The sequence below is a fragment of the Bicyclus anynana genome, chromosome 5 (genome assembly GCF_947172395.1).
Source record: "Bicyclus anynana chromosome 5, ilBicAnyn1.1, whole genome shotgun sequence".
Classification (NCBI taxonomy): domain Eukaryota; kingdom Metazoa; phylum Arthropoda; class Insecta; order Lepidoptera; family Nymphalidae; genus Bicyclus; species Bicyclus anynana.
This window is the reverse complement of record NC_069087.1, coordinates 11,376,782-11,401,212: the sequence shown is the minus strand read 5'-3', so window position 1 is coordinate 11,401,212 and position 24,431 is coordinate 11,376,782. Positions and strand designations below refer to the sequence as shown.

Sequence of the window (24,431 nt, the reverse complement as noted above, 5' to 3'; positions counted from 1 at the left end):
ATCGTACGACATACTTTACAGGCTGATAGCTGAAATCAAGGCCTACTAAAATAACGAAATATATATTAGCCGAAGTTTTACGGTTTTTAAGTTATATTGATTTTTGTACAAAATACAAAAATCTCTATCTTCAGTGCTAACCTTACCTTCAGTACCCTAGTGCTAAAAAATTACTTAAGCGTTGATTTTATACTTGGTAATTATTTTTGAATAGTTGTTTCAAGTAATGAGAGTTAATTTTTTTCTTCTTCAAAGTAAGTTTTTTCCAAAAAACGGGACTAATTATTTTTTATGTTAAACGATTTTTATTGTTAGTACTTTTAACGGTCACATTGAAATAAAATGTACTAGGCAAAGTTGTACATCTAGCTTAAAAACATTTTTATTTAATAAGGATTCCAAAGATGTAAGATATTAGTACATTATTTTCAAACACTTCGTCACAATTGCTATTTTCGTTCCGAAAGGGGTTGATTATGTAAAAAGTGTTACTTTTTAAAATTTGTTCCTGTCACACAATAATAAAAAAAATTACATTTAATCATAAGATAAACAGTTGAAATGAGAAAAACAATATAGAAAGTATATTATAAGACATAATATATACATAAGATGAAACATACACATAGATAAACCAACTTTTAAATTGATTGCGTTTGGCTGCAATCATTCCTGATGGAAAACAATGATGAGAAAGTTAGAGTGGTGTTTCCTTAAAGGAGTGTAAATTAGCAAGAAACCTTCCACGCTGGAACGGTATACCTACCCACATATTTGCTGTGCAAATTAAAAACGCAAATGCATAACAAGTTGTATAACTCTGTATCTCATATCTATCACTAACTAATTTACCACAACAATTATAATTGTTTTGTTTTATAATACTGGTATTTAATAATTATGAAATACCTGAATCCGAAACATAAATATGTATAGCTTCTAAACATGGCTGACATGCCACGTACGTTTAATGGTATACAAATTTTTGTGAAAAAAAAAAAATGTAAAAAAAAGGTTCGTACTGGCACTACAGCATCCCGCGGTGTGTAAACAGTAAACACACAAATTCATAGCTGTGCAAGCGTTCCAGCGGAGTTTTAAATTCACAAAGAGCAAAGGAAACATTGAAACTTTTATCGCCATGGCGACGGGAGCACTATTTTTTTTTTATTCCAGCCTCGGTTTCAGTGAATGACCCTTGGTTGCAACGGTACGGTGTGTTTTCTGGCATAATTCAACAAAGTAATGCTGTTAACGCTCAGTTATTGAAAGCTAAAAATATTAGTTTTTTAGGTCTAATACGCAAAAGTGATGTGCATGTCAGATACATAAAAGCGTGGAGGTTTTTTTTAGTAAAGCTAATCCACAAATGAATCAATTCCCTAGTTTATATTTGCTGTATTCTACACACACTCTCTGCTTTTAAACCCACCCCTGTAATAAATGTCAAATATATTTATAGTAACAATACAATAATGAAATTATGCTCCGAAATATTATTTCTTTGCCACTCACTCTAAAGTACGGTGCTTTCAGTTTTTTGATAGCTACTGAGCTTCGTAACGTAACGCGTAACGGCGCGTCTTGTCTGACTTCCCTTTCTCTCACGTATACGGTAGCAGATTCAAGTTATGAGATCTGTCGAGACGCACACGTTTTTTATAGAGCTCCTGAGTAGTTTGCAAATAGTCCAGCTGATTATTATCATCCAACTCAAACTTAGATCAATCATTGTATATGACCTGCCTCACTAGACGTAACTTGTCTGTCAAAGTATATGATCGATGATCTAATGCGATTATAAAAACTGTCTCTGTAGTATCGATGTTTCATAGTTGTAATCGTGTTCGTCGGTGAAAGAGCTCCGTAAAAATACCTTATTATTGTGTAGTTGAATGGTGTAAAAAATGGGCAAAAACTCTAGTTTATTATGAGATATATACCTACCAAATCTAAGCTCGCTTTCCTCAGAAAATGACGGACAATTTTGTTCGTGAATGTACGATACTGGTCCTTCTATAATTGGTCTCAGAACTCAAACCATAAATTGGTATTCGATTGTCTACCCAACACAATACAGAACTGGGACGCTATCATTCGTCTTGTACGTCTTCGTTTGTTTCGCGGTACGTCTTGACCTGTAGGATGGCTGAGACACAGTTGTAGACTACCTACTACCAATTCTAACAATCAAAAACAAACGAATTGTTTAAAAAGATAATACTGCCAAATTGCCATCCTTCATTTAGTCAAGTCAGTTAATAGAACGCGACAGATCCCATTAAATGGAGAAACTGGGAGACATCTGTATTCATTGCGATGGCGCATCGCATCTATACGGCAGCGACAGGAAATGTTTACCATAATGTCCCCATTGTCTTCAATTTAACTATTTAGTTTCATTGGCTTAGAAAGACGATAGTAAAGTTTCCCATTGCTGCCTATATGTATTCTTGTCTTTTGTTTGGCAGTATCTTTGATCTGACCTTTGATTATAGAATTTATTCAAATACTCTACATCTAGGTAGGAAGTGTCTGTAATCGTACTACCAAGTAGAATTACCAATACATGAACTGGGACGATAAAAAACAGCAGAACACAATTCACTTAGTATCTACTAACCTATCATTATCAACATATCATATCAGGACGTCCTCCTTTGCAGGACATAGGCCTTTTTTAGGGACTTCCAAACATGGCGAGTCCTGAGTCGCCTTCATCCAGCGAATCCCTGCGACTCGCTTGATGTCGTCAGTCCACTTAGTGGGGGGTCGACCAACACTGCGCTTTGTAGTGTGGGCCGTGGAGTCGCCATTCCAGCAACTTTACAGTTTTCCACTTCAGTTTCGCGACTCGTTGAGCTATGTCGGTGCCTTTGGTTCTTCTGCAGATCTCCTCATTTCTGATTCAATTACGTAAAGTTCCATCATCCGTTGTGTGACTCTGAGCCTAATACTAATACTAATACCTACCTAATATAGTCTTAAATAAGCCGTGGCTCAAAACACCAGGATTAGGTAGAATAGCCCTTACATTAAACTGATTATACATTTGAGAGACGTGATAGCCCAGTGGATATGACCGCTGCCTTCGATTCGAAAGGCGTAAGTTCGAATCCGGTCCGGGGTCCATGCACTATCATTCTGAGAGTGCTCAACAGTGAGCCGAATATAGGTTGTCAATGATGAGACGAACCCTTTAGAAATACAACTATACAAGCTAATATAAATGTTAACTAAACTGTTTCCCAGACGTAAAAGTTCGTCAAAAACTGTCCGCAAATATATGCCCAGCCTAAGTTGCAGGCCGGGGAGGGGAGAGGGGGTCACGGTCGCCGGGTCAATGAACCCAATAGGCATCGCGGAATGAAACCCAGAGGAGAGCGCCGCGGCGCTTCCACAGCTGCACTCCAATGAAAAAATTCAACCTTTCAAAACAACCACACAAACGGAACTTTTCAATGGCATTCATTTTATGCACTTGGTTTACGGTTTACGCTACTGCGGAACTACGCAACTATCATACCTCTTATACCTTCCACTCTACCAACTCTACCAACGTGTTCGTACTACTGGAAGAGTATTTATTTAATTTTAATATAAAATGCACACAACTGAAAAAGTTGGAGGTGTATGCCCCCGACCGGATTCGAACCCACACCCTCCGGAATTGGATGCACAGGTCATATCCACTGGGCTATTACAGTTGTCGGGTTACAGTTACCGTTGAGTTATTGAGATTTAAACATAATCAAAGATTACCATTGCAGGATGTATGTAGGCCAATCTTATAAGAGTTTTTTTTAAAGAATTGTTAGCAAATAAAATTAAGACAAACCTGTTTCATACAGGAACTCGTTTAATAATCGCAACAAACATCATAAATATGAATGCTTTATCATATTAGCAATTACCATGACAGCCCAGTGGATATGACCTCAGCCTCCGATTCCGGAGGGTGTGGGTTCGAATCCGGTCCGGGGCATGCACCTCCAACTTTTGAGTTGTGTGCATTTTAAGAAATTAAATATCACGTGTCTTAAAAACGGTGAAGGAAAACATCGTGAGGAAACCTGCATACCAGAGAAATTCCTTAATTCTCTACGTGTGTGAAGTCTCCTAATCCGCATTGGGCCAGCGTGGTGGACTATTGGCCTAACCCCTCTCATTCTGAGGGGACTCGAGCTCAGCAGTGATCCGAATATGGCTTGATAATGATGATTAGCAATTCATGTTATCAATCTGGTTTTAAAAAAAAACGGCCAAGTGCGAGTCGGAACGGGCACGAAGGGAAAATAAACAACAGTATTTACTATTTATTCCATTAGAACACCTTGGTAGGTCAACAATGATGAATAATCTTATTACCGTGATCGAATTAATGAAGCACTAGCAAGTATCGATCTGTTGCATTTACGAACGCCTCGCAGTTGCTGGGCATGAGATCAATTCAAATCATTACTGTCATCACTTACGTACTAGTAAACAGTACGTCGTCTGTCTGTTTCAATGATCTATACTATAAATAAATAGAAACATCTATATCGAAAAGATCTCAAAGATTTATAAATAACCATATGACGTGAAACTACGCTACAAAACTTCACCTATTTAATAAACAAAAATTTTAATAACAAAAATTCAACCAACTTCCACCTTGAAAATTAACCTTAACTAAAAAGCAAAAAATAACATCTTACCTATGTGCTACCTTCTGAGCAGTTTGTAGGTTAATTTTCAAGTTGGAAGTCGGTGGATTTTTTTTTTTTTTTAAATTACCTACTGATATTACTGATATATACCTATGATTATAAATGGAAAAATATTGGTAGAAGACCCCTCACATCTTTCAAAGACTTATCAAACGATACCCCACACTACAGTACACAGTAAAAAAAATTCATTCCCACTTAACATGTAGGGGAGGTATCCTAAAAAAAATATTTTATCAAAATTTCATTTTACGATTGTGCACATTTTTAATGTACATATGATACTCATGATAATTTACAGCTTTCTAGTAGTAATAGTCTCTGCTATACTCAAATGGTTCCTTGTGGAATACTGAACCCTAAAATCATAAAATAAAAATATAAAAATAGTAGTCACAAAGTCGCTTTCTCCTGCCGTCTCTCTATATATAGGCAGCAGATTTTAATGCAGTTTCCAAGAATAAATTGAAGAAGAAGGTTAATAAGGATAGTTAGTAAGTATAATGACTAGGATATCCACGCGGACAAAGTCATAGGCGTCCGCTAGTGTGTCACATATGAATTGATTACCACCAACGAAACTGCTCTTTAACGAATGTTGAGTTGTTTAATGTGTTATTTCATGTACAATACATTTAGTTAACACATAAAATTCCCGTGCGAACAATAATAAATAACCATGTCTAGAGTTTGTGTGTAAATAATTATTTCATTTCTATCAACATCAGTGAATCATTCACACCTAAATATTATTTAAGTCACGTGTATAATTGATTTATTTATCTATTAATAGATTTATTTAATTAGTACGACTATTGTCTGGCCATTCGCTTGATGTTTTTGAAGTTTATTCCATATGAATCGATTTTTCATATATGTACTATATGTATATATGTACATATAGCCCCCGGTATTAAAAAAATACGGGCAGTAAAATTCGATTAACGAATGACAGCGTTACGTTTTTTGTGCGCAACCTATTCTGCGCACCTTTCATCGTGCACTGTTGGCGGGTGCACACGCCGCGGCAGGTCGATTCTCATTCTTAAAACGCTAACGCTACGAAAACAAACAGAATGTATGGGAATGACAGATCCGATCGACAACTTGATCATGTGACCTGTCGAGGTGAATACCCATACATTTTTAAATTTTCGAAGAGTTTACGTTTGTAGAAAGAGAATCGGCGTACCGCATGGCTACAGGCCCAGCTTATCCAATACAATCTCTGAAACCGCGATTCGTCACCGTGGTGACCGCGTGTCGTGAAACCATAGCGATCGATCAATCTAAAGCTTTCCCATTCATATTCTACAGTGTCTCAACAGACGCAGTGCTTTTACCAACGACATTATTTATTGTACGTACTGTATTTACGTCGTTGGCTTTCACATATGAAGAACTGCAGTGGCGGATTTACCAGTAGGCTGAGAAGCCCAGGGCGGCAGATTTTGTGGGGCGGCAAATTTTGCGCAAAACATTTCGTCTTACAGAAATAAAGAAAAACATCAATCTAATACTGTATGTAGTATACTTTACAAGTTAGCCCTGAAAGTATATAAATTAAAACTAAGAATTACTTAACTTATAATAAATAAATAATTATATCAAATACACACCATCTAATTGTTCACCCAGAGGCAAGCTATCCAATACGCTAGCGCTATTACCCCTCTGGATAGCTGGGCTTAACCTTTGTAGTGTACTTATATATGTATAGTAAAGTCAAATTAATCCTTAAAATAGAAGTTAGGTTAAATACAAAAATTTGCGTGACACTTCTGTATTAAGACTATTCTACTCTCGTCTGTCTATACCTATATAAAACATGGGAGTAGGTTAGCGAATTTCAGAGGGCAAAGTAGGAGGCAATAATTTAACAGCGTACTGGCGGCAAGTTTGTAAATCAGTGAAGAACTGTCCAATAATAACCAGTATCAATGCGACCTACTTGGTGGTTATAATAATTCAGCAGCCTACATAATAATACTAGTAATACATATTATGGAAATGTAAACAAAACGTGGGTGGCTTTTCACATGGTTGCGTTCATTTGCGTCAAAATAGTCTTTGATCTATATGAAAATCTCACTTATTTTTGAATAGCTCCAATATAGCTTATTCGGAGAATAGGAATAAAAGATAGAACAAAAAATATTTATAACAAAAAAATTGAACCGATTTTAAAATCACTAAAATTAAACATTGAAAAAAGCATTGTATTGTGCTACCTTCTGATCACTTTGAAGGCGGTGCCAACTCAGTGACACACAGTGCATTAACTAAAGCCGATTAAATCATAAAGTTTTGGCATTTAAAGACAGTTCTTTCCCGAGGTTTTTTCAAAAACGGCATTAATTAATAGGTCACCAGCTTGGCACCTCCTCCTTTTTTTTGAAGTCGTTTAAAAAATATTACATATTCTATGTTTATTCTTCTAATAATATTTAATGTCGAAGTATATTTCTTCTCCTGAATAAACTGTTTGTAGTTGCTATTTCTGTTTAAATATAAAATACATATTATGTTGGTATTTAAATCAATTATAATATATTCCGTTATCTTTATGTACTGGTTGTAAAACAAATCAAACCGTATCCCATTTTGTAATCATACGATTTTCGTAAATACCTATTTAACCCGAGCGGGAAATGTAATCCTTTACAAGTGGGAGATCTACTTATAAGGGATCGGTTAACCTTCTGAACTAGCCCTCGTCGTATAAAGAGGTATACCTACATTTGACGTGACTGTCTTTAAGTATCTGTCTATGACATCGTAGCGTTTTTCGTAAATTCCTTCTTGATCCTGAGATAGAAATGGAATCCTTTACAACTGAGAGATCTCCTTGTAGTGGTAGAGTTTAAAAAAGATTCTGATCTACAGTAACCTTAAAAGCTTTGTTAAATTATAATGCCTAATCCATCAAAAGAAAGGGTATTATTATTTTTCCCAGAGTTAATCCTGCCGCCGAATGTCTAAACCACTCAGTACATAATGCAGGCACATGTCACTATTCTTTACAATAAGAAAAAAAAAAAGTAGAGTCGTTACCCGTGGCTTTCGACAGGCCGGGGGCGGCGTGCGCGGCGAAAATAGACTGTCACCTCGAAAATATGAATAAATAGCGGACAATTTACATCCACAACGTCGCCTGTACATGAAGCAAGGCGTACTCTATTTATTAGGCGAAATCTCTCCGCCTACTTGACTCCAGCTATTTGACACTGATGTAAATTTACCTCCATCATACTCTTTCATGAATGCGTAAGAACTATGCTACATATAATAAATCTGTGCCTTTTTTCTAGCATTTTTTTTTTATTATTTACAAGTTAGCCCTTGACTACAATCTTACCTCATGGTAAGTGATGATGCAGTCTAAGATGGAAGCGGGCTAACTTGTTAGGAAGAGGATGAAAATCCACACTCCATTCGGTTTCTACACGACATCGTACCGGAACGCTAAATCGCTTGGCGGTACGTCTTAGCCGGTAGGGTGGTAACTAGCCATGGCCGAAGCCTCCCACCAGCCAGACCTGGACCAATTAAGAAAATCTCAATCTGCCCAGCTGAGGATCGAACCCAGGACCTCCGTTTTGTAAATCCACCGCGCATCCACTGCGTCAAAAAAGCATCAATCTTGAATTTTAGGAATATTGCAAACATCCTTTGTCACGAGTGTTATCATCATCATCATTATCAACCCATATTCGGCTCACTGCTGAGCTCGAGTCTCCTCTCAGAATGAGAGCACATTTAAATTAAATTAAAACTCTATGTAACAATGCGGATTGACAGACTTCACATACGCAGAGAATTAAGGAAATTTCTCTGGCATGAACCAAACTGACTGATAATGTTTGGATCGTACCGCGTTGCAAGAACCAGCTCATGACTAAGGGCCCCGTATGGGATCGAAACTAGTCGGGCATACTTCGACTTTGTATCACGTGAGTTTTAGTCATTTTTGTATAACAAATTAATATGAATTCTAAAATTAAGTCCTTTTTATTACATTTCTACTGTGTAAGATTATTACAAATAGAAATAGCACTTGTTCATAGTTGCGTTATCGTTACTTTGGACTTTGGATATGAAATCGTCATTATTGTAAGCATTGTCAATAAATGTTATTACAACATTCAATTCGATCAATCAATAAAATCAAACCAGCATAAAAAACACATATTAATTTGACATTTGGTCATCTTTGGATAAATATTACACAAGTTGAAAGAATGTTAAATGACGGTTAAACCATCATCAACCACCAATATCCGACTCACTATTGAGTACGAGTTAGGCTAATAGTCCACCACGCTCGCCCAATGCGGATTACTTCACACGCGTATTAAGAAAATTCCCAGGTATGCAAGTTTCCTCACGACATTTTTCCTTTACTCGTAACTGAAAAGTTAGAGCCCCGGACCGGATTCGAACCTCCGCTTTCCGAATCGAAGGCAGAGATCATATCCACTGGGCTATGACGGTTAAATAACGTCCATATATAAAGTATATTTTTGGATTTACTTAAATTTCATAGTACTTTTCAGAACAAAATGAGAATATACCCTTGCCTTAACACGTTCGCTGCGGTACGAGGTCAATTAACCTCGTACCACACCACAGTTTTAGTGCGAGGTCAAAAAACCTCGTATCGCACGGTACGAGGTCAATTAACCTCGTACCACACCACAAAAAGTTTTAGTGCGAGGTCAAAAAACCTCGTATTGTATTGGTAAAGTACTGAAAAATCAGTGCCGCAGCGAACGTGTTCGAAGAGCGAAATCGAAAGTAAGATTGTATCATGTAGATGTATAAAAAGTGATCCGAATTTAGCCACTCCACTGAGCGCACACATGCATGATTAAAGAAAATTCAGACAATTATGTACATTCTGGCTGGTGGGAGGCTTCCGCCGTGGCTAGTTACCACCCTACCGGCAAAGACGTACCGCCAAGCGATTTAGCGTTGCGGTACGATGTCGTGTAGAAATCGAAAGGAGTGTGGATTTTCATCCTCCTTCTAACAAGTTAGCCCGCTTCCATATTAGACAGCATCATAACTTACCATGAGGTGAGATTGTAGTCAAGGGCTAACTTGTAAAAGAATATAAAAAAAAAATATATTTATCCGCCTCAGTTCGAATGCTCTAGTGTCCTATCTCTAGTATAAAATATCTTTGTATTGTACTGTATCACTGTCGTTGATCGACATAAGGAAATTTCCCAACAGGCCGACCGGGAGCCTGTCACGCTAACGGAGTACATTTGTTTGGAGTGCAGTCAAAACGCGCGGAAGCGCGGTCGCGGCCAAGGGCGGCTATTCCCGACAACGATCAAACACGTTGTTAACCGTATCGTTCACGCTATTGACTTTCACATAACGACTTACCCCATGGCCGATGTATACCAGCAGGCCAATTCACTAACTTTGACGTATTTAATACAAAATTTACCAATTAGACTATCGTTAGTAATTCATCATGTGATTTCGGATTCACTATTTTTAATGGTAACTGATCAAACTTGAGATTATATGTAAAAAAATACATCGTGGATGTCCTATGCTAGCCACAAACGGTCAATTGTTCTCACGTTTCTGAAAAACAAACGGCAGTACCCACGCGACATACTATACAAGTCATGTACGCAGTGACCAACACACGCTCAATTATAGTCGTGGGTGCTACGGAAACGTGAGAATAATTGACCGTTTGTGGCTAGCAATAAATTTTGTGATTTTTGTTGACAAATAGGATTTGTTTATGAATTAATGTTAATTCTATGAGATTCTATATCTGAAAAAGACTAAGCATAACGTTTTTTTTAGGACGAATATGAATATTAGTACTCGGAGTCCACTATATAAGTAAAAGAAATTAACGATTTGATATCCTAAAAAAAGTAGCCTATCAATGAACAATAAATTCAAATAACAAAAACATATAGACACCAAATGATATTACGTACTTACAGAAAAAGAACAAAATATTATCTATCAAAGAGAAATAAATGCTTTTATTTACCCATACACTCGTATACAACTAAGTAGCCTTTATACCTTTTCCGAATAAATTTTCTACATCAAAGAAAAATAGACGGTCCCTTATTGGCGTGTCGTCAATAACGATATAGCGCAAATCGGTGCCTACCCGCAAATTAACGATTTGATATCCTAAAACTATATCTGTCTGACAAATTCGTTGATGACACTCCGATGATATGCGGGCGACGGGGGGAAAGACTGCGCGTGTATGAAATAGTGTGTGCGGGGAAGTGAGGTGCATTCATCGCTACAAGCCCCCCGGCCCGCGCGGACCCTCGGGAGAGTTACAACTGAAGTAGCCAATCTATAAGTACGTACGCCTATCAATGAATAATAAATTCAAATAATAAAAACATATAGACACCAAATGATATTACGTAGTTACAGAAAAATAACAAAATATTATCTATCAAAGAGAAATAAATGCTTTTATTTACCCATACACTCGTATACGACTAAGTAGCCTTTGTACCTTTTCCGAATAAATTTTCTACATCAAAGAAAAATAGGCGGTCCCTTGTTGGCGTGTCGTCAAGAACGATATAGCGCAAATCGGTGCCTACGGCCTACCCGCAAAGTCCCCGAGGCACGATGAACCGCTTATGAATTTTAATCAAAGGATGCTGCGGCCCGACCTCTTGGACCTCCAGCGATTCCTTGAAACTGGCTAATTAAAACGTGACAGCCGGATTTTATGTTTCCCAGAACTCTGTTTTATAATTTTCCTTTATAAGATAATTTTCACATGTTATATTTAACAGAGAGCTGCTTTAACAGTGATAGCCCAGTGGATATGACCTCTGTCTCTGATTCCGGAGAGCGTGGGATCGAATCCGGGGCATGCACCTTCAACTTTTCAGTTGTGTGCATTTTAAGAAATTAAATATCACGTGTCTCAAACGGTGAAGGAAAACATCGTGAGGAAACCGGCATACCAGAGAATTTTCTTAATTCTCTACGTGTGTGAAGTCTGCCAATCCGCATTGGGCCAGCGTGGTGGACTATTGGCCTAACCCCTCTCATTCTGAGAGGAGACTCGAGCTCAGTAGTGAGCCGAATATGGGTTGATAATGATGATGATGATGATATTTAATATAAACAATATTAATTTCGTGTAAGTATATTGGGTCCGAAATATATCGATATTAATTAATAAAAGTTAAGGATTTCTTATAAAACTTAATTTAAATATCACGTATTTTTTCAATAAATAAAACAAATATTGCAAACACATCATTTTGAAATTATTTTCTGTCTGTCTTTACGTGTTATATCGGAGCTAATTATTTATTTAAACAACTTTATTGCACATAAAAAAGTATATATAATCAAGAAACTAAACAATACTAAATATACGTGAAATATGGAGCAATATGGAAAACACACGGCATTTTAACTATATTGTTGATTTTTTTATATCTTGAGTAATTTAGAGAACGTGAGATTATAAAAATATTCTTTTTTTATATATACTAGGTATAAGTAGTAGGACTACCTTCCAACTTTGGAGTTAAAATCATAAGACTTCCAAAATATGATAAGACTAGTTAATTTATATGAGAAAAAATTAACCAGTTTTTCCGAAGTGGCATTATCAATGAATAAGTAGTCGTTTTGAGTTTTATCTTGTTTTAACGACACAATTTTAAATTTACTGCCTGCATAATTATATGACTGTATGTTTTAAATTATACAATTACGGCTCAATTCCAACAACTTGGTAATAAAAAGTCACGAGACCAAGGTCCGGTGGTAATGATTAAAAAACCAACCTCCAGACTTAATTTAGAGCGAAAACTTGATATTTAAAGAGAGCTCCAGAAAATACCAGTTAGCTTTTCCTAGTTAAATAAACCTAAAGTTCGTATATTTGCAGCTAAGACGGGTATTACGAACGCTGCCCGGCACTCGAGAGATATTGCAAGTCATTTAATTTCACGTCAAGATAATTTTGAAAGTTATAAAAGTAGAAAGCTCTTCTTTACTAAGTTAATTATTAACAGTAGATACATAAGAGGTGATGCACTCTGAATGACATGGAACCGCACTAATCTGAGAGATATGTGAAACTATAGATCTATATAATTCATTGCTTCTTTATCCTTATTGGTTTCTCCATCGTAGTGTTTACTGCAATCCACACCAACAACATAAAAGGAGGTGTGGTCGTCCTATTTATAAGCAAGTTTGCATCTGCGATTTTCTCAAAGAGTATTGGATTTGGATGGGTATCGTTAATACAATATGCGCATATTTCTCAGGGAAGGCTTTAAACTGTAACCATATATTATACTATAGGTAGGATTATTGAAACTACCAGTTAAACTTTAGTAGTCCAAACAAAAAGCTATTAAGTAACTGCTCGACTGGGCAGCGTTCGAAACTCCGCGACATATTTACATAATTATCGACATTATCTTGAAATTTCTCAGTGCGTATTGCCAGTCCTACGAATCCGAGACTTGTTCGCTAACTATGAGCCTCATTAGAAGGTTCTAAGTCACTCAGCGGGCGATGGAGCAAGTTATGCTTGGAGTTTCTCTGCGTGATCGAATCAGACATGAGGAGATCCACAGAAGAACGTCACGTGAGTCGCGTAGCTGAAGTGGCAATGGGCAGGTCACATATTTCAAATATCCGATGAAAATTGGGGTCGCAAGGTGCTCGTTTGGCGATAGGCGACCCCGCACGCGGGTTGCAGCGTGCAGGAAAAGTACAGATTTTCAGTCATAAAACCTAATAACAAAAATTAAAAAAACAGAGAACAACTCATATTCTTTTTTATAAATAAATAGGTCACATACTCTGCCAAAAAGGTCGCCATAACTTCAAGGTGTCCACTTACTTGGGGTAATAAATTAAACTGATTGATGGGTAATGTTTAGTCAGTAGTATTTGTAAATCACAAACGTCTAGATCTCCGACGTATGAGTCAACCGTCACTCAAAGAATAGAAATGGAAGTGAATTAAAAATGACAGCAGTATTATGACTCCTGCACGTTTGCCAGCAAAAATACTAAACATATGTAACGCCTAGGCATTTAGATCACCTACGCGATGATTAATATCCGGATATAGTACTCACTTCCACTTCGACAGTAACAGGACCTGCCTCGCTGGCCGTTAGCCTTCTGGCAAAGATCAAAAATTAATGATCTAACGCGTTTATAAAAACTGTTGCTATAGAATCGACGTCTCATTGTTGTAATTGTTTTTGTCAAGTAAAGAGCTCCCTAAAATGCTGTTTTGTGTAGTTGAATGGTATAAAAAACGGCCAAAAAGTTGTAGTAGTAAAAGATGGAGTAACGTTACATATTTGTAAGTATTTCTACCATAATTTTATCAAATTTGTAATAAAAACAATTTCTTAAAATAAACGATTCTTTTGACGGAACAGCAAAAAATCGATCAAGTAATCGAACATTCTATGTATATATTCTGTGGATAGTCTAAGCGATGTGTTGGTTAGTCTGTAAAAATTACGCATGAGTGTATTGCGAGTCAAATATATAGTTGTGTGTATGGGCACAGAATATATATAATGGTGTTAAATGTTTTCGATGTGTGAGTTTACCTCGTCCCCCTCAAAAAACGACTGACTTTTTTGTTGGTGAATTTGGGTGCGAAACAGGTCCATAGTCTAAATAGTCAAAGAGTACTCACATAAACAGTAGCCCAATGCTAACTTTATAAATACATCGCAAATAAGTAATAACAGCGTACCCTCCTCTCGGCGGAATTAGAAACACCTGCAGCTTTACTAACTTCTGAAATATCTCTCATGCTCTGAATAGCTTCAAGTTGATTTGCTTTATTTATTATCTTGTTTACACAGTGCATTTTGGAGAAGATATTTATAGATTATATTTTTAATATAAAAGCCGTGATAGCCCAGTTGATATGATCGCTGCCTTCGATTCGGAGGGCGTATGTTCGGATTCGGTCCAAGGCATGCACCTACAACTTTTCAGTTAATTATGTGCATTTAAAAAATTGTAATATCACGTGTCTCAAACGGTGAACGAAAAACATCGTGAGGAAACTTGCATACCTGAAAATTTTCTTAATTCTTTAAGTGTGTGAATTCTGCCAATCTGCATGGGGCCAGCATGTGGACTTAGGCTTAACCCCTCTCATTCTGAGAGGAGACTCGTGCTCAAAAGTGAGCCGAATATGGGTTATTAATAATGAGGATAATGATTTTTAATATAAATTAGTATTTACAATTTATAGAGCCATAACTTAACCGTAGTTAGATACAACCCTAACGGCAAGGACGTAGGTGCCATAAGTTAGAAATTAGCGCACTACGATCTTGAAATCAAGATTTTTAATAAAAAAGGCAGCATTTACCTTTTGTTTTACGAATAAAAACTTAGCGCATGCTATTTTTTTTTTAATTCGTTCGCAAGAGGTTTAGCGGGTGCAGACCTTGTCTTTGTATAATGGCAGAATGCCAACCAAGCACAATGCGTTCGGACTAAGGCAAGATATTTTTTTTTATATTAGTGAGAAAGAAACAAAGTTTTACTTTTGTTTCATTTTATTCACATAAAGTTAATAATACTCTCAGACTTCGTGTTAAGAATACTTCAAGATGAGACTGAATGAATTGATCGTCGGAACTCCGTGAACTACAACTATAAGTCACTTGTTACTTGGATCTTTACTCAATAGTTAGCATAGATTGCAAGATATGTCTGTCGTCATCAACCCATATTCGGCTCACTGCTGAGCTCGAGTCTCCTCTCAGAATGAGAGGGGTTAGGCCAATAGTCCACCACGCTGGCCCAATGCGGATTGGCAGACTTCACACACGCAGAGAATTAAGATAATTCTCTGGTATGCAGGTTTCCTCACGATGTTTTCCTTCACCGATTGAGACACGTGATATTTTAATTTCTTAAAATGCACACAACTGAAAAGTTGGAGGTGCATGTCCCAGACCGGATTCGAACCCACACCCTCCGGAATCGGAGGCAGAGGTCATATCCACTGGGCTATCACGGCTCGTGCTAAATAAAAGTAGCTGTCAACTCGATATCGTAGAATTTTATATGCTCTTTCGCTTCTATATTCAGTTCTGAACTATCTTCCAACACCGCAATACCTGAAAGAGCGATTAAACTTTCGCAATGTTCTGTGTAACTTGCGAGCTAAAAATTAAAAGAAGTTGAGTGTTATACCCATTTTTCATAAAATCTCTTTAGCCGTTAACGTCACAAAAACAACTGGTCTAACGAGAAATATTAATATGTGCGTCAATTCTTATCAACGAGTAAAATCACAAGAAATAATATTCAAAACTTCACGTTAAGTTTACAAAAAATAGTAATTCCGGTTTGACCTTACCTTTCTACACCGTTTTAATACTAAAGACAATGAATTCAAAAGCCTTCAGCCACTTGTTATATCTACTGTGCTTCAGCGGACATCGAAAGTGATTTATCATTCGGTAATGATCAATTCAATAGATCCGTAATAGCCCAGTGGATATGACCTCTGCCTCCGATTCCGGAGGGTGTGGGTTCAAATCCGATCCGCAGCATGCGCCTTCAACTCATCAGTTCTGTGCATTTTACAAAATTATATATCATGTTCCTCAAACGGTGAAGGAAAACATAGTGAGGAAACCTGCATACCAGAGAATTTTCTTAATTCTCTGCGTGTGTGAAGTCTGCCAATCTGCATTGGGCCAGCGTGGTGGACTATTTGCCTATCCTCTCTTATTCAGAGAGAAGACTCGAGCTCAGCAGTGAGCCGACTATGGGTTGATAACGAACGACCGAATGATCAATATCAGATCATATGTATAAGCCTCAATAGCTTCATGTTACGGGTTCGAACTGGAGTCCTAATTTCCTAGAGAGAGGTCCTAAATTCCGAACACACTCTCAGCGAAGGTTCTTGGCTTTATTATTTATAGGTTAAAATCTTATTAGTTAAAATATCGCGTTATATAGTACTCGTAATACCACCAACTTTACACTTTCTTCTGGTTCTCCTTCATGACTGTCGAGGTTGAGTTATCTTCTGATAAACAATATTCCAAATCAAATTACACAATTGTAAGTTCTTTAATAATATTAAACGAAATCAACCTAAATTACACCAGGCTCTTGAGTTTCAATAGATAATATTACTTAATTATAAAAATGTACAAAATTATTAGAGGTTATGTTTTTTTCTAAATAACTAGCAGATGCCCGCGACTTCGTGCATGAAGAATTTGGTGTTAGCTTTTTAGCAATATTATTTTTGTACTTTATGAAAGTTCTCCCAAGTCATTCCCATCCATACTTACAAAAAATTATGAGAAACCAGTTCTTTCTTTTTAATTTTTCTTATGTTTTAATAGTAATTTTGATATTAAGGACAGACAACCGTTTTTGAGTTATGAATTGTGAACTTAACTAAAGTCAGCCATTGACGGTCAATTATTTTCACGTTTCTGCAGCGCAAACGGCAGCGGAGACGTTTCATAAGACGAGCCGTAATGCACGCAGAGACCAATACGATCAATTATAGTCCTGGATGCTGAAGAAACGTGAGAATAATTGATTGTCAATGGCGTGCATAACCCACATATTTTTTTTATTGTAAGATACATTGTAATTGTGTGTAGTTTAGGGTTTCGAACGTACTTAATATAATATGCGCGAATAATCATTCGCGCACATTTTAATGTCTGTATGTTTTTTTTTAGTTACTTTTAGATAGTCAATCAATACGCGTATTTAATTAATCTAAATGATGAAAAATGGAGCGAGGACGCAGTGTTACCAAAACAAGTGTAATGTTTAAAACTGCTTGATAACTTGATTAAGCAATGACCGAAATTATACCTTTTTGTTTCTTGATTAAACAATATATAACTGAGTATAAGCCTCTTTAATGGTCTGAACATGTAGGTCAATTATCATATGACTTTTTAATTATCGCTAAAATTGGGTTGTTTACTTTCAAACAAGAAGCCCTTATGCCTTCATTATAACAAGCCAATCATACTGAAAATAATTTATTTAATTTTAAATACTTATTAATTTGTATTTAAAATTTGTAATTTATTTATTATTTTATGTGAGTACTAAAGTCTAAATGTCCCATTCAATTACTAGATTTAAATCTTAAATACCTATTAGCCCAAAACACGAAACAATGAATAAAATTATCACAAAAAAATCGTACAACTTAACCTAATAAAAAAATAAATATTTTTAGGAATAAAAAGTGTACTTAACGTCACAGAAATAATAATAACTATTGAATGTAGGTGTTCCGGTGCCTATGAAGACATTATAATAATATCTAAAACAATGTATTCTTTTTTTTTATTTTCTCGAAAGCACTTTTCAAAAGCCATCCATCTTTTCCCAAAAAAAAAATCAATGATGAAGTTTTATTTTTTACAGAATTTTTCTCTTGTACGTACTCAGTTGTATAAACATAAGCTTTCTCGTAATTACTTATTTCATTAAATGATATTCACGCATGAAAACGTTCGGTAGTGTCTCTCCCATTAACCTTATCGTATTGTCACTGGAAACAAACGAGCCTAAACATTTCGTTAACAATTAGTAAGGCATCCGAAAGTCATCAAAAGACACTAACAAAAGTGCTTCACAATACAAACGAGCATCCGCTGAAATACGAGTATGCTATCGCAGAGAGAATTACTTTTGTTGGCAACAACTTCTATTAAAAGGTCGATTCATCAAATGTCTGGAACAGGGAACAAAGCGTATCGGAAGTTACGGGCTAATTAAAGGAAAGAAAACAAAGGCACAAAGGAGTTTCCACTAGCCTTTGAAACTATGGTATCTAGACCTTTCTAGGACCTGAAAGTTAAGTGAACTTAGTAAAGAAGTGTTGAAAGTAATACGGATAAAAGCTATTTCATAGCTTTTTTATTTATTTTTCTTTTTTCTGATTTTTTTTTAAATTACTTACATCTAAGTACCTAAATAAAAATTGAAATTCAAGATGGATTTTTTTCAGTTTAAAAGTTGAATAGAATTGAATATTTAAATTTTATCACTGAAATAAATAGGAAACTAAAAGAATATCTTATTCAAAGAACCGTATGACCGTAATTTTGTAGATACGTACTCGTATATATAGTAAAACTAGCTGATACCCGCGACTATGTTTGCGTAAAATTAAGTTGTCCATAATCTATCTCAATCCCAAAATTTAGCGAATTCGGTTAAGTAGTCGCGACGTGAAAGAGTAACAAACATTCATACTTTCATGACAGTTTTTCGCAAAAACCTTGGATTTTTTCGGGATAAAAAGTAGCCGATGTGTTAAATCCAGAGTATTGTCTATCTCCGTTTTAAATTAAAGAGTAACAATCATCTAAACATTCATACAAACTTTCGTGTTTATAATATTAGTAGGATCATTTGCTTATGTTCTATGTAGAGGATATAACCAAAGACCAAATAGTCATAAAACCTTAAACCTCATAAACCTCATCGAGTTAATTAAATTAAAAGTACTAAGTGAATTAGATACTTCCTAAATTCCTAATCCTTGTGTGAGCTGGAGTAAATCATATTAGTAAAACAGAGAAACCTTAAAATTTCGTCGCAAGGTTCAAATTTGTTAAATCTTTATTCTCAAGGTAACCAGGTTGTGAAGGTTGAATTATAAAGATTGTAAACACTATTCAAGATGGCACAGTTTGTTTTGAGACTAAGCTTTACAAATAAGTGCGATTTGAGTAAAGTTACACTGGACTTTTCAATATTATGAAGGATAAAATCTACTAAAGTAACTTTAATATTAAAGCTATAATATTGTACGAAGTGCCTGAATTTTACACATTGCCAAAAAAAAGTACTAACTGCGAGTATTAAAGTAATAAACTTTTTTATACTAACAAACGAAATAACTAACATATTCTATAAGAAAATCTATAATTTTATATTTTTTTATTTTTACTACTTAATATTTTTTTTAATTTCTACAAAGAATATAAGTATATATTAGGTAGGTAAGTATATTGATCAGAGTGTAAAATGTAATTCAGTAATTAATATGTTACTCATGACACGAGTATTATAACAGAAAAAACCAGTAAAGCCCATGCCATTTTAAATTCATCGGACAAAAATACTAATTAATTAGGTACCATAACATATTAGGTAATTAAATAACAACGTAAAACAAACGCCTAACGCTTTTGAATCACTGATGATTTGTATTATAAGGTACAGGAAAAAAATCCGTGGAATTAAGGATAACAGTGGCATTTAGTCGTCTTCCAGAATGACGTAGAAATACACCTAATTCAATATAATCATATAATTAGCACAAACAAATGCATTGCATAAAAAATAACTATTTACTTAGGTATATAATAAACTTAACGTAAAGGTTACGCGGAAACCGGTTTAGTTTTCATGTGTGGTGTGTCCCTAGAAAAATTAACAAAAGTTCGCTATTCTCAGCGAAAACTTGACAAATTCGTCTGAAGACGCCATTTAAGGATTCACAAAATAACCTCAAACACTCTTTTCAGTCCGACATCGTGGCACCATTAGATGTGGGCTCAAAAATAATCAATTTCTCATAGGAAATCGCAAAAATAAATGCTGTACTCTTCTTTTTCAACTCACTAAATGCCAAATCCAGCGTAAACATAAAATACTGTAAATCAAATCTACGTCCAATTATAAATCATTATTCGCCAACATAATAATTATAGACATTGCTTTCTCCGTAGATAAACGTACGCGAGCTTTCAATAAATGAGAGTCGTGATAGCCCAGTGGATATGACCTCTGCCTCCGATTCCGGAGGGTGTGGGTTCGAATCCGGTCCGGGGCATGCACCTCCAACTTTTCAGTTGTGTGCATTTTAAGTAATTAAATATCACGTGTCTCAAACGGTGAAGGAAAACATCGTGAGGAAACCTGCATACCAGAGAATTTCTCTGCATGTGTGAAGTCTGCCAATCCGCATTGGGCCAGCGTGGTGGACTATTGGCCTAACCCCTCTCATTCTGAGAGGACACTTGAGCTCAGCAGTGAGCCGTATATGGGTTGACAACGTAAGTGAAAACTGTTTATCTTTTAAATTTCTTTGTAGAACCAGAAGCTTTTGACCTTAAAAATCGTAAAATTTCGGCTATCAATTACTTATATTACGTTATTTTGGTAAAGCTTTGATGTCAACTATCCTTCTGTAGTCATGAATGTCATGTCGTGACTTACGGGAAACCTTGTATAATTCAAGAGACATTCTAACCGGTTTGATCATTCAATTTACTGAGGATTTTATATATTTATCAGTATTACTGAACCGATAGACTCAACTTTTTAAAGTTTATTGCTTAATCGAGCCCATGCTATAGTAATCAAAGATACTGACATCATCTCCAGCGCCGGGCAATGACTTCACTGTTCGTGCATTACGCTTCACAACTACAACACTGGCTGTAACCGATAACATAATACGAGTAATTCTAATAGTCTTAAGCCAGTCACACACAGTCAAATGTACCATCAAGTCTGCATGCTTAGAGAAGTAGGCAGTGAAAAAAATATCGAAATAGTATTTAGCATCATTTTATGGGTATGGTTTCGACATTTTTTCCACTGTCTACAGACCACAGTCCCACATCCCTGTTCCCTGGCTAGAGTCACACACACACATTAGGTACCTATAAACCGTGTAAAGGCGTGAAGTATACGTCGTTATCACCCCATATTCGGCTCACTGCTGAGCTCAAGTCTCCTCAAAGAATGAGAGGGGTCGGGCCTTAGTCCACCACGCTGGCCCAATGCGGATTGATTCTTTGGTATGCAGGTTTCCTCACGATGTTTTCCTTGTAGTGAAGTATACAGGGAATATTATTTCACCAATGTTTCGCTAGTAGCTTATGTACACGACATAATAATATGAATTGGACTCTTCAGTAATTTGATATTTTTTACTGACTGAAGCTGTTGGATGAGATTGGTTATTGGTGGTTATTAGCTCTTTAATGGTGTCTTGCGAACAGTAAAGTCAAACGAGCTTTTTGCCATTATTGCATTTTACATTGCAACTACATATATGGAAATACATGTGATTTAAAAAATAACTCTAAGCCCTCATTCGCACGAGAGTTGCATTCTCAAGTATATATTCACACGACAGCGTTTTTAAAACACGACGCTTTTTTTCGAGCAGTGATGCATTTTCAATTTTAGGCGTTGGTAATAGACCTTCATTTAACTTCATACTATATTTAAACGCTTTTTTAACGTCCGTTATAAAAACTCTCGTGCGAATGAGGGCTTACGCTCACGCTATACAGATAACATGGAGTATACTTGACCGTGTGTAGCTGGCATCAACCATGTGGGCAGTGAAATAAATATTACGAAATATAGTTATAGATAAGGTTACAATACTTTTTTCACTGCATATTCCTAAGCGCCCTGCAGACTTGACGATACACTTGATCGTGAGAGGCTGGCATTACTAGGTTATCGGCGCGGGTAGGGTAGGTAAAGAATTCTCTAGGGTAGGTAAAGTGAGGGGTAATAAGAATATTCCGTCCCGTTTAGCTGCCAGGAAAGTACCTACTTTTTAATTGGTAAAAAGGTAGGCGTGGCCTACCTAAATTAAATTATTTCCATATAAAAAAATAATATTGCGAATTTAGTCATCCAAATCCAGGTAAATCATCTATTTGAAATCAATACTCGATGTGCACTGTTTATATGTTCAAATTACAGAATAAAGATCATACAGAAGGAGTCTATACAAGCAGCGTGGTGAAACCAATAAAAAAAAACGTCACGCGTCTCATTGACATCCGCATATACAAACTTTTTTCATAATTTGTATTTCAAAACACACTAACAATAATTACGTAAATTAATACATATAATAATCAATAATTACGAATACAAAAATAATCCATCTTATTTTTTTAGTTTTTGTAAACAGTTTTTAAAATACATATTTAAAAACATAAACCATTTTTCTTAAATAAAATTGAAAATCACTGATGCGACGCTTCGTGTCGTACTGACTCGAGAATGTAAATGTATTCGTTTTTGAATTTTGAATTTGGACTACGACATCGTCGCGTTCCGTGCGATCTATCTGCCTATTATTGTTTAATCTGTGATTCCAGTTATGACCGACCGTTAATTTTCAAGTTTATAAAGAAGCAGTTAAATACTTTGCATCCCAGGCCTACTGATAACATTGATAAAACAAAATTACTTGATGATTACAAATCATTAAAATTACGTAATAAAAGTTAAAAGCTCAAGTTCAAACCGCTACTAAACGCAAACCAGTTTATTTTGACTTAACTTTTTACATATTTTGAAACAGATTCTCGCAAGATTCTCGTGAAGTTTTAAAATTTCAAACGAATAAGGAGCCGCAGTTTTATAACCGGATTTAGTAAGGTATCTTTTAGGGAGGAAACCGGCTTGATCATAAATCACTAGGTGCAACCAAACACGCCGCTTGGGGCGATTTTGATCTTGAAGATTAATATTAAAATAGGCACATCTAGAGGCTTACTTACCTCTTTACAAACTCTTGGAGGGCGATGTCCCTCTAACACGGCGACGGATCGGGCGCCGCGATCCCGACATATAAACACAGCACAAGCGTAAAGAAACCGTTTCATAAAACTTGTAAGTATACTAGAATGTATAGAGTACACTATCACAGAATTTGATCACTGAAATCCAATTCGTATGTTTGTTTTTATTCAAAGTATGATATAATATGAGCGCGCATGTCACATGAATCGAAACGTATCACTTAAAGCTTCACAGTAGCATCTCAGACGGCCGCCGCTCGATGACTGGCGCTGGCGGGCCGCGGGCGCGCGCCGTTTGCCTTGGTCGGATTACCTTTGGTACGAAATATACATGGTCCGGGGAGCTCTGCGACGTGAAGAGCGGCACAGCACAGGCACCTTTTCTTGGTGGTATTATACCGGACATAGAATTGAATGAACGAATGAATAGATAGTAAACTGCAGTGTGCACCCACTGTGCACCTACATAAAAATATAGTAAAATATATTCTACTTCTACTTATCGTATGTTTTAACTTTAAAAGCACCGATAAGGAAAATTGGTGTTGAATATGATTATAGAAGCAGTTTACAATATTTATGTTGTTATTAGCTTATAATTGATAAGATAAGAGAACCGATGTTTTAATGAAAAGCTTGATAACATTATGATAAGATAAACGCCCGTAAACTTACAGAACTTCAACTGTGAGTACGTAGCTGTATATGGTTTATAAATTCTTAAATCCTAGGATACAACGGTTATCAACGACCTTTTAACTATTTAATATCATTTGACGATTATTATTGAATAAGCTTACCTTTAATTTATAGAATAAAAAATGTAATACGCAGCTAGGCAGTTATCTTCGCTAATTAAATAAAAAAATAAGTAGATTTAATGTTCTATTCTGAAACTGTAGAAGAGTTTGGGGGATATATATACATATATATATAAAATAAATGTTCTATTCTATAACTATTACAAAACTTTCGCATCAAATAAAGCTTTTAAGCATATTTGAAATCTTTTAAAAAGGTTTATAAACTTAGCGATGCTGACGCTAATTCTATGTCCGCATTAACTCACTGTCAGTTGATTAATTTTATATTCTCAAAGGGTAAG

The 24,431-nt window shown here is 35.9% G+C and overlaps 1 protein-coding gene across 4 annotated transcripts in view; it reads right to left on the bottom strand.

Moving 5' to 3' along the window:
• Window positions 1-23,603, bottom strand: part of LOC112053190 (Ca(2+)/calmodulin-responsive adenylate cyclase) — a 127,575-nt gene extending 103,972 nt beyond the window's left edge. For all 4 annotated transcript variants that reach the window (XM_052881663.1, XM_024092521.2, XM_052881664.1 and 1 more), the window contains exon 1: window positions 23,306-23,603. The gene's annotated coding sequence lies outside the window, so the exon portion shown is untranslated. The remainder of the gene's footprint in view (window positions 1-23,305) is intronic.
• Window positions 23,604-24,431: the final 828 nt, after the last annotated feature.